Here is a 12,638-nt window from a genome sequence, read left to right as displayed (position 1 = left end):
TGATGCAATTTTTCAACCGCCAAAACTGAGTGTGGAATGTTGGACCCTTCATGCACTTAGTGCATGTGGCTTGCCGTACATAGCAGAAGGGGCGGAGTTACCTGGCTGCGTTCTTGGTCTTATAAAACAGTTGTAAATAATGAAGAATGTATCAGCTAGTGAAACTTCAGTGGGTACAGCACCTTACAAATGTGAGTTGAATGCTTTACCGTCACCCCAAGCTGTGTGAATATGTAGGCCTACGTTGTTTAAGATACAAGTGTTGAACTGAGTTTGGCTAACACGCTAAAGCTAACAGCAACAGATCACGTGCATTTGAAACGTAATTTCCGTCAGCTGTTAAACGGCGAATGCTTCCGTTTAGTAAAAAAAAGCTTTAAGTGTTCCATTTGGGATGATACTACACTTTGAAAATTCATACACTACATGGCTGAGTGCATAGTATATTTTATAAGTGCATAGTGTATAATGTGTCGTTTGGGACACAGCTAATTACAGCTTATGACCCGTTGTCACTGCTTTTTCAAATCTTCTAATTAGCGGACAATTTGGATAAAGTATCATGTCCAAAGTATACGTGTGCAGTGCCAGTGCTAAAAACAGAACTAGACATTGGACATGTTCAAAATGGCATTGGCTACTAACATACTACTCTTACTATTTCTGCCATACATAGATATAACAGAAGCAAAAAGAGTATTATGGGTACTATGCCATTCCGACTTGACCATTCTCTGCAGTGCTTTTCATGTGGAGTTTAAAGCAATGCTTAACACTGGATAGCAAGTGGAAAGTCATATCCTGCCACCTGATTGATATTGTGGAGGATGAGGGTTTAAAAGATTGAATGCCCATTGCAACAAATACTCAACCTATGGGGACTTGTTATTTCATTTAGATAACTTCTCAATTAGACTTTGGGAAATATTTAGGGTAACACTTTACAATAAGGTTCCATTCGTTAAAATTAGTTAATGTATAAGGTAAGGTTGTTGAAAATTGACTATATATTTACTTCTTTTCCTGTTAAAATGCATGTATTTCATTCTCATGGAAGAAAACAAAACTCTATGTAACAATAATGTTTATTAACATTTTACAAACAAAGCCTATAGTATAAAGATAGAAATGCACTAAAATATCACCAATTTAAGTAGCACTAAATGTGGTAACACTTTACAATAAGGTTCCATTTGTTAACAGGATTAGTTAACATGAACAAACAATGAACAATATATTTTTTTTACAGCATTTATTCATCTTAGTTAATTTTAGTTAATAAAAATACAAGTGTTCATTGTTAGTTCATACTGCATTAACTAATGTTAACTAATATAACTTTCTATTTTAAAAATGTATATGTTGAAATTAACATTAACCAAGATTAATAAATGCTGTAAAAGTATTTTTCATTGTTAGTTCATGTTAACTAATCCTAATCCAAAATGTGTGATTAATCACGATTAACTATGAAAAATCATGCGATTAATCGTGATTAAATATTTTAATCGACTGAGTAATAATTTTAACATAATGTAAATGACATCAATGCTAATTATTTAGTTCAATGTAATTTGCAACTTTGCAAAACTGACAAGTCGTATCATTATTATTAATGCATAATGGACATCATATGGATAGAATAGGCTATGTGGAATTTGTAACGCTGAATTAAAACATGCACTTTACAATATATATATATTATATCCATGTCATATTGCATTTATAATAATGATATGACTTGTCAGTGCTTAAAATTTCATGTCAGCTACATATTTTAATACAAAATGCACAACATTGGAACGTAAAATGTTAAATACAATTCCCACATCTAACATTAAAGTGCTTGTTCTATGCAAATAGTGCAGTGTGTCTGTTTTAGCTGTCTTAATGTGATCGGCAATGTCTGATGGACGTATTTAATTTTGCAAATTAAATTTAACTAAATAATTATCATTGATGTCCTTTGCATTATTTTAAAATTAGTACTGTCAGTTGATTAAAATATTTGATTAAATTTAATGTTTAATACATTAAATATTAATTGCATGATTGTTCATATTTTATTGTGAATAATCACAAATTTTGAAATTGTTGAAATGTACTATATATGTACTCTTTTTCCTGTTAAAATTCTTATGGAAGAAAACAAAACACTATGTAGCAATATATTGATCAAACAAAAACTACAATTAATTATAAAATTAAACAAAAACTGACAAACACAGTTTGCAAAATAACTCAAACTAAATTAATAATAATTTGAAATTGTAAATGAAAAAAGAAAACTATATTAAAAACTCAAAACTGTAACAACCTTGGTCCTGTCCTCTGAGAGATGGACAAACATCAGACGGCACACAGACAGCAAACACCAAACCTCAGAAGACAAAATTCGTGCTCAATAAGAGTACAATTCTTGTGGACTGCAGCTGTACAGCCCCTGTCAAACCTTTAGTTTTTTACGCAGAAGAATTGTGTTACTGTCTAATAAGAGACGTGTGACCACACCATCTCAATGCGTATGCATGTTGAAGGTCCTTCTGCTTGTTTATGTAAGAGTAATTGCAAGCTGATAGGACAGGTGGGGGAGCCTCTGTTTTGCCAAACCTTTTAAAGTTAATCCAAAGTTAGAAAAAATGCCTGACCCCCAGCTTTTGCCCCAATCAACACAAACTGATCATAACTCTCAACGGTCCCGTGCTTTTGCCCAAACCTGTCAAAATATCCTCCACTCTCTCTGTTAGACGTGTTGAGGTGATGGCAACAAGACCTTGGCTGTAATTTCCAGAAATCTGTCGAAATTGCTTAAGTCTTAAATTATCTTTAATTGGCCCCTGAGTTGGGTTACAGGGAGTTGCTTCCAATCACAGCCACACGGACTGAAAGGCTCTACTCACTTCCAGCTGTGTAACAATGGCCAAATGAGTGCTCACCAACATCAGACCCATTGCCAAAGGTTACCGTGGATGAATTTGCCCACTGCGTTGTTTATTTTGGTAAATGGTTGTGGCACAGCCCATCAGTAATGCTCAATAACCATGTGCCTGTTAGACAGTGCTGTCTTTTTAAGAGAATTCGACCCACTTATTAGGTAGAAATATTTTATAGACTTCTTAACTGAAGACACTGGAGCAGCTGAAGCACATGGGAGCTTCAGGTAGGATATTTTCTCAAAGATTATAGACAGAGGCCCTTTCACTTTTCACTCTGTTTTCACACTGTAATCTCTTTAACACCAGGCTCAACTGCAACCTGAAGCTCTTGAGTAGCCAGTCTTTCAACTTCTCATTGAAGGCTTGTGTTACATCACTGCAGGGCTAGGCGATATAAAAAAGTGTATTTTTAATTTTTTTCAGCCTTTTGACTATATTCAATTTATATCTCAACATTTATACGTATTTTATCTGAAAAGTGTTAACGTTTTTTTTTTTTTCAAACAGAGGATTTTGACAGCTGATAAGATTACCGATTTTCTTGTCATCTGATCGGTCAGTACCGATTTTATGAGCTCTCTCATAACTGGTTATGTATAAGATTTCTACTCACTGTTACTGTCAACTAAATTTCCCTGTTGGTAATACCAAAGTTGGTTAATTGACATTCAAATATACAAAAGTTTTTTTTTTTTTTTTTTTTTTTCAAACAGGCCTTTAAAACATGTATGCTTACACAAAAAAATTCTCTATATTAGGATAGATAGCCCTATAAAGAATAGAGGCTTAGTTTCAAATTGAAGGCGAACTGATAACCCATAGGTGCAATTAAACTTAATGTGACATTTTGGTTATTTATTCATTGACACTAATCCATATAATATTATTATTCATTATTTTATTATTTATATTTTATTTCTTTTTGCATAATATTTAATACATGTAATTTGATAGGACTTAAATATGTAGAATTATTATATTTATAAATATGTTCCCTGCCTTCTCATTTTGTTGGATGTTGGTAATTTTAGTTGCTCTTTCACTTGTTCCTGCTGGTGCTTTAATGAGGTAAACACACGCTCTCTCGTGAGACAAGACATGACCCATGGAGCCTGATAGTGAGGAACGAGATGAAAGGAGAGCGGAGGAAGAGCGCATGTTTACGGACTGAAGAGGTGCTACTGTTAATGCCATATCCTTGGGAGTTATTTACTAAAGATATTTGAAATATACACTACCAGTCAAAAGTTTTGAAACACTTACTCATTCTTTATTATAATTTTTTTCACACTTTAGAATAATAGTAAAGTCATCAAAACTATGGAATAACATAAATGGAACTATGGGAATTATATTGTGACTAAACAAAATCCAAAATAAATCAAAACTGTGTTATATTTTAGCATCTTCAAAGTAGTCACCCTTTGCCTAGAATTTGCAGACATGTACTCTTGACATTTTCTCAACCAACTTCTTGAGGTATCACCCTGGGATGCTTTTTAAACAGTATTGAAGGAGTTCCCATCTATGTCGGGCACTTATTGGCTGCTTTTCTTTATTATTTGGTCCGAGTCATCAATTAAAAAAAAAAAAAAAAATTAATTACATTTTAGTTTTATAATGAAATAAATTTATATGGTGGCACAATTAAATTTTTTGTCTACAAAACTAATTTCAAACATTTAAGCATCCGCCTTCAGATCAAAAGATTTTTAAGATCATGAGAAACATTTCAGTCAAGTGTTTCAAAACATTTTGACCGGTAGTGTACATCATCATGAAACTGACATTATTATTATTATGTTACCTATGCCTGGCAGAGACTGATAGGCCACAGAGGCAGACGAGAATAAAGACCGTTTCACAGCACACGCTGGTTTCCCTTTGCCTTGTCGCGTGTGCCATTATATCCGGCACACTACACTGCATCGTTCTTAACTGCTGATTCAAGTAGGTTGTCTTAAACATTTAGCCAGTGTTCCGCACACTTCCGTGATGACATGACAGTGATGCTGAAAGGAGTCAAGCACCTTTTGTGACTTGGGTGATCGGTTAATGTGATCGGCCAATTTATGAAACCACCAAGCTAAAGCTAAAGGAAGTGAATAGCAGCATATACTAATTCAATAAGCCGATTGATCGGAGAATCCCTAATTGTTGCCAAATTTATTTAAAATGTGTAAAGTAAGTAAAATATAGTAAAAACTTAGTAACAATTAGGGATGTCCTGATGCCGGAATCGGAATGGGGTCTGATACTGTGCTCATGTACTTGTACTCATACCTGAAAAAGCTCCAAAAACTGATACCTACTGACATACAAATGTCATTGTGTAAACATTCAGGCACAAATGAAAATTGTGGTATGTCCAAGTGTGATTATTAAACTGCAAAGGCTGCGGTTTAATGAAATAAATGTAGTCTGCATGTGCAAATGTGTGAAGCTGGCCGCTTATACACTGAAAACACCACATCACTAGCATCATATACTTTTGGTGTTTAGTAAATGACAGTGAGCAAAGTGCGCATTCACACTGAAGCCTACAGTGCATCTAGAATACATACTTATTTAATTAAAAATTAAAAAGCGTTTTGCAGTTTAATTATCACACTTGGTCATATAGGGATCTGCTTTTCCAAAGGTGAAAAGCTGTCGCCAAAAACATACCATATACAGTCGGCAAGGAGGCTCCGCACACTCGTGGGGGAAAGCAATGCCCTGTTACCATAGTTACTCATTCATTCCTATGAGAAAAACGGGGAGACATATTCGATAGATTTGCTATGTTAACAATACAAATCATGACAAAAAGCTGTTGTGTAGTTGTAGGCATACAATAAAACTGTAAACAAAAAACACAGAGAAGGGTGATTAAATAATGATGGGGATGAAATAAATTTTATTAAACAAAATATGCAGTTATAGTTAATATAACAACAATTAAGCCTACAAATATAAGCAGTTTTACTACTTGTGTCTTCTTAATAAGTACTTTGTTTGACAGTAAAGATGTTGCTAATGTAGATAAGTATACATTTATACCCAGTACTGTATACCTAAACATTTTACAGCAACTTTACCTTATTAATTAAACACTTAGTCATACCGAACGGTAAGCACAATATCCTGAGAAATGTTTGATTCATTAAAGAATGAAAACCAATATAAGCAGCGCTCCACTCCGATCATATCTTTTTTGTTTTCTCAAAGTTTTTTTCAGGTATCTTCTTGCCTTGTTATCTCATTACTATGTCTCTGCTGGAAATGTAAGCAAAAGCGTAATTCTAGCGGAAAGACTCGCAGCTGTACATCGTCACGCCATTATCAAGTTAGCTCTTAGCCAATCATAGATGGGCTCTTGCTTTAAATGTCTGCTTACAACTTATGACTTTACTGTTTCAGTGTGCCAACACGGCAGTCTCCACCTCCCCACTGCCACCAGTTGAGACGCATCCTGCATAGGGACTGCAGGCTTCTCGCCCCCTGCATCCTACCTCTGGCACAATCTGATGATATGAGTAGCAATTTCATCGGACTGCCAGATGGGGCTTATGCCAAAAAGAGACATTAAATTCCTGTGTTTCATTATTATTAATCAAATAAATGTCAATGTCATGCAAATTTTACTTAAGTCTGCAAATAGTCCAGCATATGATCAACTGCAGCCTCAGCGCACTTCTTTGGCTTCTATATTTGACGGTTGGAAGGTGATACAATTTCTGGTCTGGATTTTTTGGCTTTGTCTGAAGTGACAAAAACTACACAACAGTGTTGTCATGTTTTTATATTGTTAAAATAGCCAAATCTATTTGAAATTTCTCCCCATTTTTCTTAAAGGAATAAATGAGTAACTATGGTAACGGTGTATTGCTTCTCTTACAAAAAATCCAAACTAGCGGCAAACTTGCAGCAAATTTGCTTTTTAATATTTTCACATGCAGATGAGCTTTTGATTAGCCGCAAATGTTTGTCAGAAGTTTGCAACTCTTCACCGGTTGTGGTGAACCTCCGGCAACGATGGACAATTTACTGCAAGTTTGCCGCCAAGCTCATTTGCATGTGAAAAGTGTCAGTGGCGAATTTGCGGCAAGTTTGCGGAAAACTTGCCATGAAAACTCGATTTTTGTAAGGGTTTACCCTACACTAAACCATGCCCCTAGTTTATGACGTGTTGCCAACTGTATCAATGGGCTTCACTCGGTTTTCCGCTAAAATAAAAGCTCCATGTAAATCTAAAAAAATAAATATATCACTACTGTATAGTTTTGTTATATTCACTGTAATAATAATAATATCACTACTAATAATAATAAATCAATAATAATTGTATTATACTTAAGTAATATCTCACATCTGTAATGCTCTGTTGTGCAGCATTTTAACTGACAAAAAACCCCTCATATGTTGTATTTTGGATTGTGCTGTGAGGATCTACACTGCCTGGTCAAAAACAACAAAAAGTCACCATTTGGATTTAAATAAGCAGTTACTTAAGAGCCTATGATTGGATCATTACTGCAGTGATTAATATGTTACAGCTGGCAACAATTCTTTTAACCCTAACTGCTGCAGTGTGTAGCTCTCATTTCTTAAACAACCATGTCGGAAGACGTATTCTATGGTCGTGGAAAAGATGTTACTGTGTTTCAGAAGGGGCAAAATATTGGCCTGCATCAAGCAAAGAAAACAACTAAGGAGATTGCTGAAATTACTGGAATTGTGTTAAGAAATGTCTAATGCATTATTAAAACCTGGAAGAATAGTAGTGAACCATCAGCTTCACGGAAGAAATGTGGTCGGAAAAAAATCTTCTATGATCGTGATCGGAGATCACTAAAACTCTTGGTGAAGTCACATCTTAAAAATCGACAGCAGAACTCACGGCTATGTTTAATAGTGAAAGTAAGAGCATTTACACATGCACAATGTGATGAAAACGTACAGGATTAGGACTAAACAGCTGTGTGGCCACAAGAAAGCCACTTGTTAGTGACGCTAATCGGAAAATACGACATCAATTTTCTAGGGAGCATAAAGATTGGACTGTGGAGCAATGGAAAAAGGTCATGTGGTCTGATGAGTCCAGATTTACACTATTATAAAGCGATGGGCATGTCAGGGTAAGAAGGGAAGCACATGAAGAGATGCACCCGTCATGCATGGTGCCCACTGTACAAGCTTCTGGAGGCAGTGTTATGATCTGGGGTTGCTTCAATTGGTCAGGTCTATGCTCAGTAACACTATGCGGCAATCAAATGAAGTCAGCTGACTACCTGAATGTACTAAATGTCCAGGTTATCCCATCAATGGATTTTGTCTTCCCTGACTTTTCTCCCCCACAGGCATATTCCAGGACGACAATACCAAGATTCATCTAGCTCAAATTGTGAAAGAGTGGTTCAGGGAGCATGAGGAATCATTTTCACACATGAATTGGCCACCACAAAGTCCTGACCTTAACTCCATTGAAAGTCTTTGGGATGTGTTGAAGATTTTACAGAGTGGTTCGACTCCCGTCGTCAATACAAGATCTCGGCCAAAAATGTATGCAACTCTGGACGGAAATAAATGTTGTGACGTTGTTGAAACAATGAAATGCACCGTAATCACAGCTAAAGGTCAGGCAGTTTATCTAAAAGTACTTTGTATGCAAAAAATATTGCAATGTTATGTTGACAATTAATTGTTCTATTTAATTTGTTTACATTTGAATGAACTCATATATTTAGGCACCCTTTTGGTGATAAAATTGGAAAAACTGTAGAATAATAATAATAATTATTATTATTATTATTTATGAAATAATAAAAAAGGATTTCATAGGGTCCTACACGTTAACATGCAGAGATCTTATACTGTTCAGCTTCTGTTCATGAAAAAGAACATGCCCCTTACATTTGCAAAATCATTCCTATTGAATGATAGCCTTTACATATCAGTTATTATTAGTTTTATTTCTGTGAACTTTTTTTTTGTTTTGTTTTGATGACCATTTTTGAAAAAATAAAATTAAAAAAAAATATTATTATTATTATTTATTTATTTATTTATTTATTTTAGGTCTTAGGTGGCTGATAATGTCATAGTTGGAGTTAGTTGCTAAAGCCAATAAAGTCAGCATGTCAGCTCTCTTGGTTTTGTTTATAGTGAATATTTTTATATTATTTTTTTTTAAATTTGTGATATTTGATCATTTTGCGACAGCTAAAAATGACTTTTTTTATTATGTCTTTTGAGTGACAGTTGCTGAAACAAAATAAACATGCTGTCCTCAGATCATCAGAATTACAATATTGTATTTGAAAACTGCAACATTACAAAAAAAAAAAAACAGGTACTGGTATCTGCGAGTACCAAAAAGTACTACCCTCATCCCTAGTAATGTTTTGTATACTGTTTTAAATTAACACAAGGAAGATGTTGATTTTAAATTATATTATATTGAATAATATTATTAAAAAAGATGTATAACATTATTATATTATATTACTATTATTAATATTATATTAAATCATTTTTATTTATATGTATCAAATTAACAATATATAGTAATAAACAGCAATATTTACCTACATATTTATTTTTCTTTTACATCCTTAAACATTTTCAAATGTTCCAGTACCCTGATATCGACACCATTCTGCCAAGTTACTGACAAGCAACCTTTCATCAATTCAAATGTGTTTACCTTTTCCCAATGTTGTAGTAGTGTCTGAAGAGGTGAGCATACTGTAAATTTATAAAAAAAAAAAAAAAAAAAAAAACATGCTCTAAAGTTCATACATATACATACATATATATATATATATATATATATATATATATATATATATATATATATATATATATATATAGGAGTAAAAAATATATTTTTTCCATAAAGAAAATGGAAAACATTTTACACAAACACAAAAAAAGACATTTGATAGCCTATAATTATGGGACACAGCTGTCCAGCATCTGCAAAGAGCATCAAAAACTAGCACGGGTGCAAGAACATGCAGTATTTTCACGGTTTAATTGCATAAGCTAAATTTAAATGTATTTAAGCAACATCACACGAGCAAGAGTGCGATATGGCCCTACATCAGCACTGCTGTGATTTGGCCGCAGGCCGAGTGCCATAGGTAATCACAGCAGTGCTGATTTAGGGCCATATAGCACGATTGCGAGTGTGATATTGCTTATATACAACAGTTCAATGAACAAGTAAATGTAAAAAAATTAGGAAAAACTGAGTATGGTCATAAAAACGCATTTGTGAATGGAACTACTTTCTTACTCGACCGATCAGAATCTGCTGTTGTTGGTTCAAACCAAATGATGCGTCCAAGCCTTCGTTAGTAATTCATAAATGTCACTTCAGAAATAGTATCAGGGCTGAAGAAACGAGGATGGATGTGTGTGTGTGTGTGTGTGTGTGTGTGTGTGTGTGTGTGTGTGTGTGTGTGTGTGTGTGTGTGTGTGTGTGTGTGAGTGAGAGAGAGAGATGGAGAGAGAGACGGAGCTTGTGCGATCACCTGTTGCCACTCCCAAGCAGAGATGCTGTCAGCTTTCTGAAGATCAGCTTTCTCAGTGGTAAAATAGCCGTCCAAGCGGGGGTATTCCTCTCTGTTTCACAGTGCAAGAGTCATTCACTATAGAAACTGCAATGTCCTCCGCCATTTTAAACAGTATGTATCCAATGTGGAAACTCCGGTAAAAGGTAAGCGCCTTGAGTTCTGTAATCAATCAGACTGTTGTGTCTCTCAGCCATGATGAGCCATAATGCTGAAGTTGTTAGTTTAAAGCTATTTCCTAGCTTTAGTAGTGTAGTAGCGATCATGGAGCGCTGTTGTATGTAAACAGTGGCTGACGCGGATGCACTTCACGTCACCAACTGGCTCATATTACACACAAAAATGATCTTTTGCCACCACCTGTTGGCTAACATATATAATGTCAAAAAAAAAAAAAAAACAACAACAAAAAAAGACAAACAGTAGCCCTTAACACATATGCACTGCTCTTACACTTTAGTTTAGAACTGCACAAACACAAGCGGAGTGATACACACAGTGAAACATCCGAGTGCTGATGGTGTCAGACCATCAGTGCTCATGGAACGTCTCTTGTCCAATCAGATTCGAGGACCGGAACTAACTGTTGTATAATATATATATATATATATATACATTTCTGTTTAGCAGGGAAATACATTTGCAGTGCAAATTAGGGTTACTCCAGGGATGCTTGTGCATCAGCATTAGATGCTGGAAATGTCCTGCCCCTTACTGAAACGGAAAATATGATTGGTTAGCAAATATCCAGTCGTGTCTGAAATGAACGTTCTGATTGGTGGATCAGTTTAGTCGGACTGTCTGTCTTGCCTGTGCCATCAATTGTGCGCCCGCCTACTGCTGCTCCATGCTCATTTAGAGAGAAGCTCTGTGCACTTAAAAAAAAAAAAAAATTAACTCAACAGTGCTGCGGCATCACATTATAAGATTGAAAAAGTTCCTGGTCAAAAGCCTACTCGTTGTACTGGCAGCCATACGTATCATCACTTATTTTAGGTGGGTATACGCAAAATCCTAAAAAGATAGGTGGGCATACGGTGTATGCCTGCGTATGCCCTAGACTACACTGCCTTTTCCTGTGGCATGACTGATAGCGTGTTGCGTCAGCAGCCTCAGAGACATGGGTTTTTGTCCTGAATTGAAACCAGGAAGTAATCACGACGCGTAATCAACGACAAGCACAATTCTGAGGTTCCATTTTCTCTCTAAGATTACATGTTTACTCCACTGACAGTTAAGTTAAGGGTTGATGTTTGGGAGTAGAGTAAATCAAATTAGCATTCCTCTTCACTGTATTACATCATTTACAACTAAAAACAACATGCTTTTGCCACCCTTCTATGGAGATTTCACCTCATTTGTGCCCATACGTTCAACAACACTTCCAGCTTTGGCCACTGGGGGCAGTGGTTCACATTTTAGTAAGTACTGACCGAAGCTGCATTCCGTTTCGCAGGTTAGAGAGCACAAAAGCATAGAAAGCACACCTACGGTGAACTAAGATGTATAAAAACAGCATCAAACTCCTTTAGTTTATTTTGTTTTAATGTTTATTTTCGCCAAGCTTCATATAGTACTCTAATGGTTCGCAATGTGAGTAAATTTCCCTCTTGTGAAGTGATGTATTGATGTACACTTATTCCTATGTTGTTTGCAATGGTTGAGGTTATTGCTGCCAAGGAGAATTGACCAGTTTTTAAGTCCAAGTGTTCATTTACTTTTTCCACATGTGAATGTTAAATGGGATGTGTTCAATAAAGACATTAAATATTATAAGATTTTGTGTGTTGTTAGCATAAGCACATTTTTGTTTGTCTATACTTGTGACTGATGAAGATGATATCATATTTGATGGCCAGGCCAGTTAATGTAGAAAACATTTATTTTTATGAATAATCTTATTTTGTGTTTGCGTCCATCAAATCCCAAATAAAGAAAGTGAAAAAATAAAAAAAAAGTTAAGTATTTAAAAAGTATTATATTCTTTGATTCACATTTTATTCTTGATTCACATACATATTTTTTTACATGGTAATTTAATATATAAACCCTTTTTTCCAATATGGGTTTTAAAGCAAGACAATGAGAGCTCCCTTACATTTTGCAACTCTGTTGAGCATACTGTCTATTAGTCTCAGTTATC

The sequence above is a fragment of the Myxocyprinus asiaticus genome, chromosome 14 (genome assembly GCF_019703515.2).
Source record: "Myxocyprinus asiaticus isolate MX2 ecotype Aquarium Trade chromosome 14, UBuf_Myxa_2, whole genome shotgun sequence".
Classification (NCBI taxonomy): domain Eukaryota; kingdom Metazoa; phylum Chordata; class Actinopteri; order Cypriniformes; family Catostomidae; genus Myxocyprinus; species Myxocyprinus asiaticus.
Note: the sequence above shows the minus strand (reverse complement) of the source record.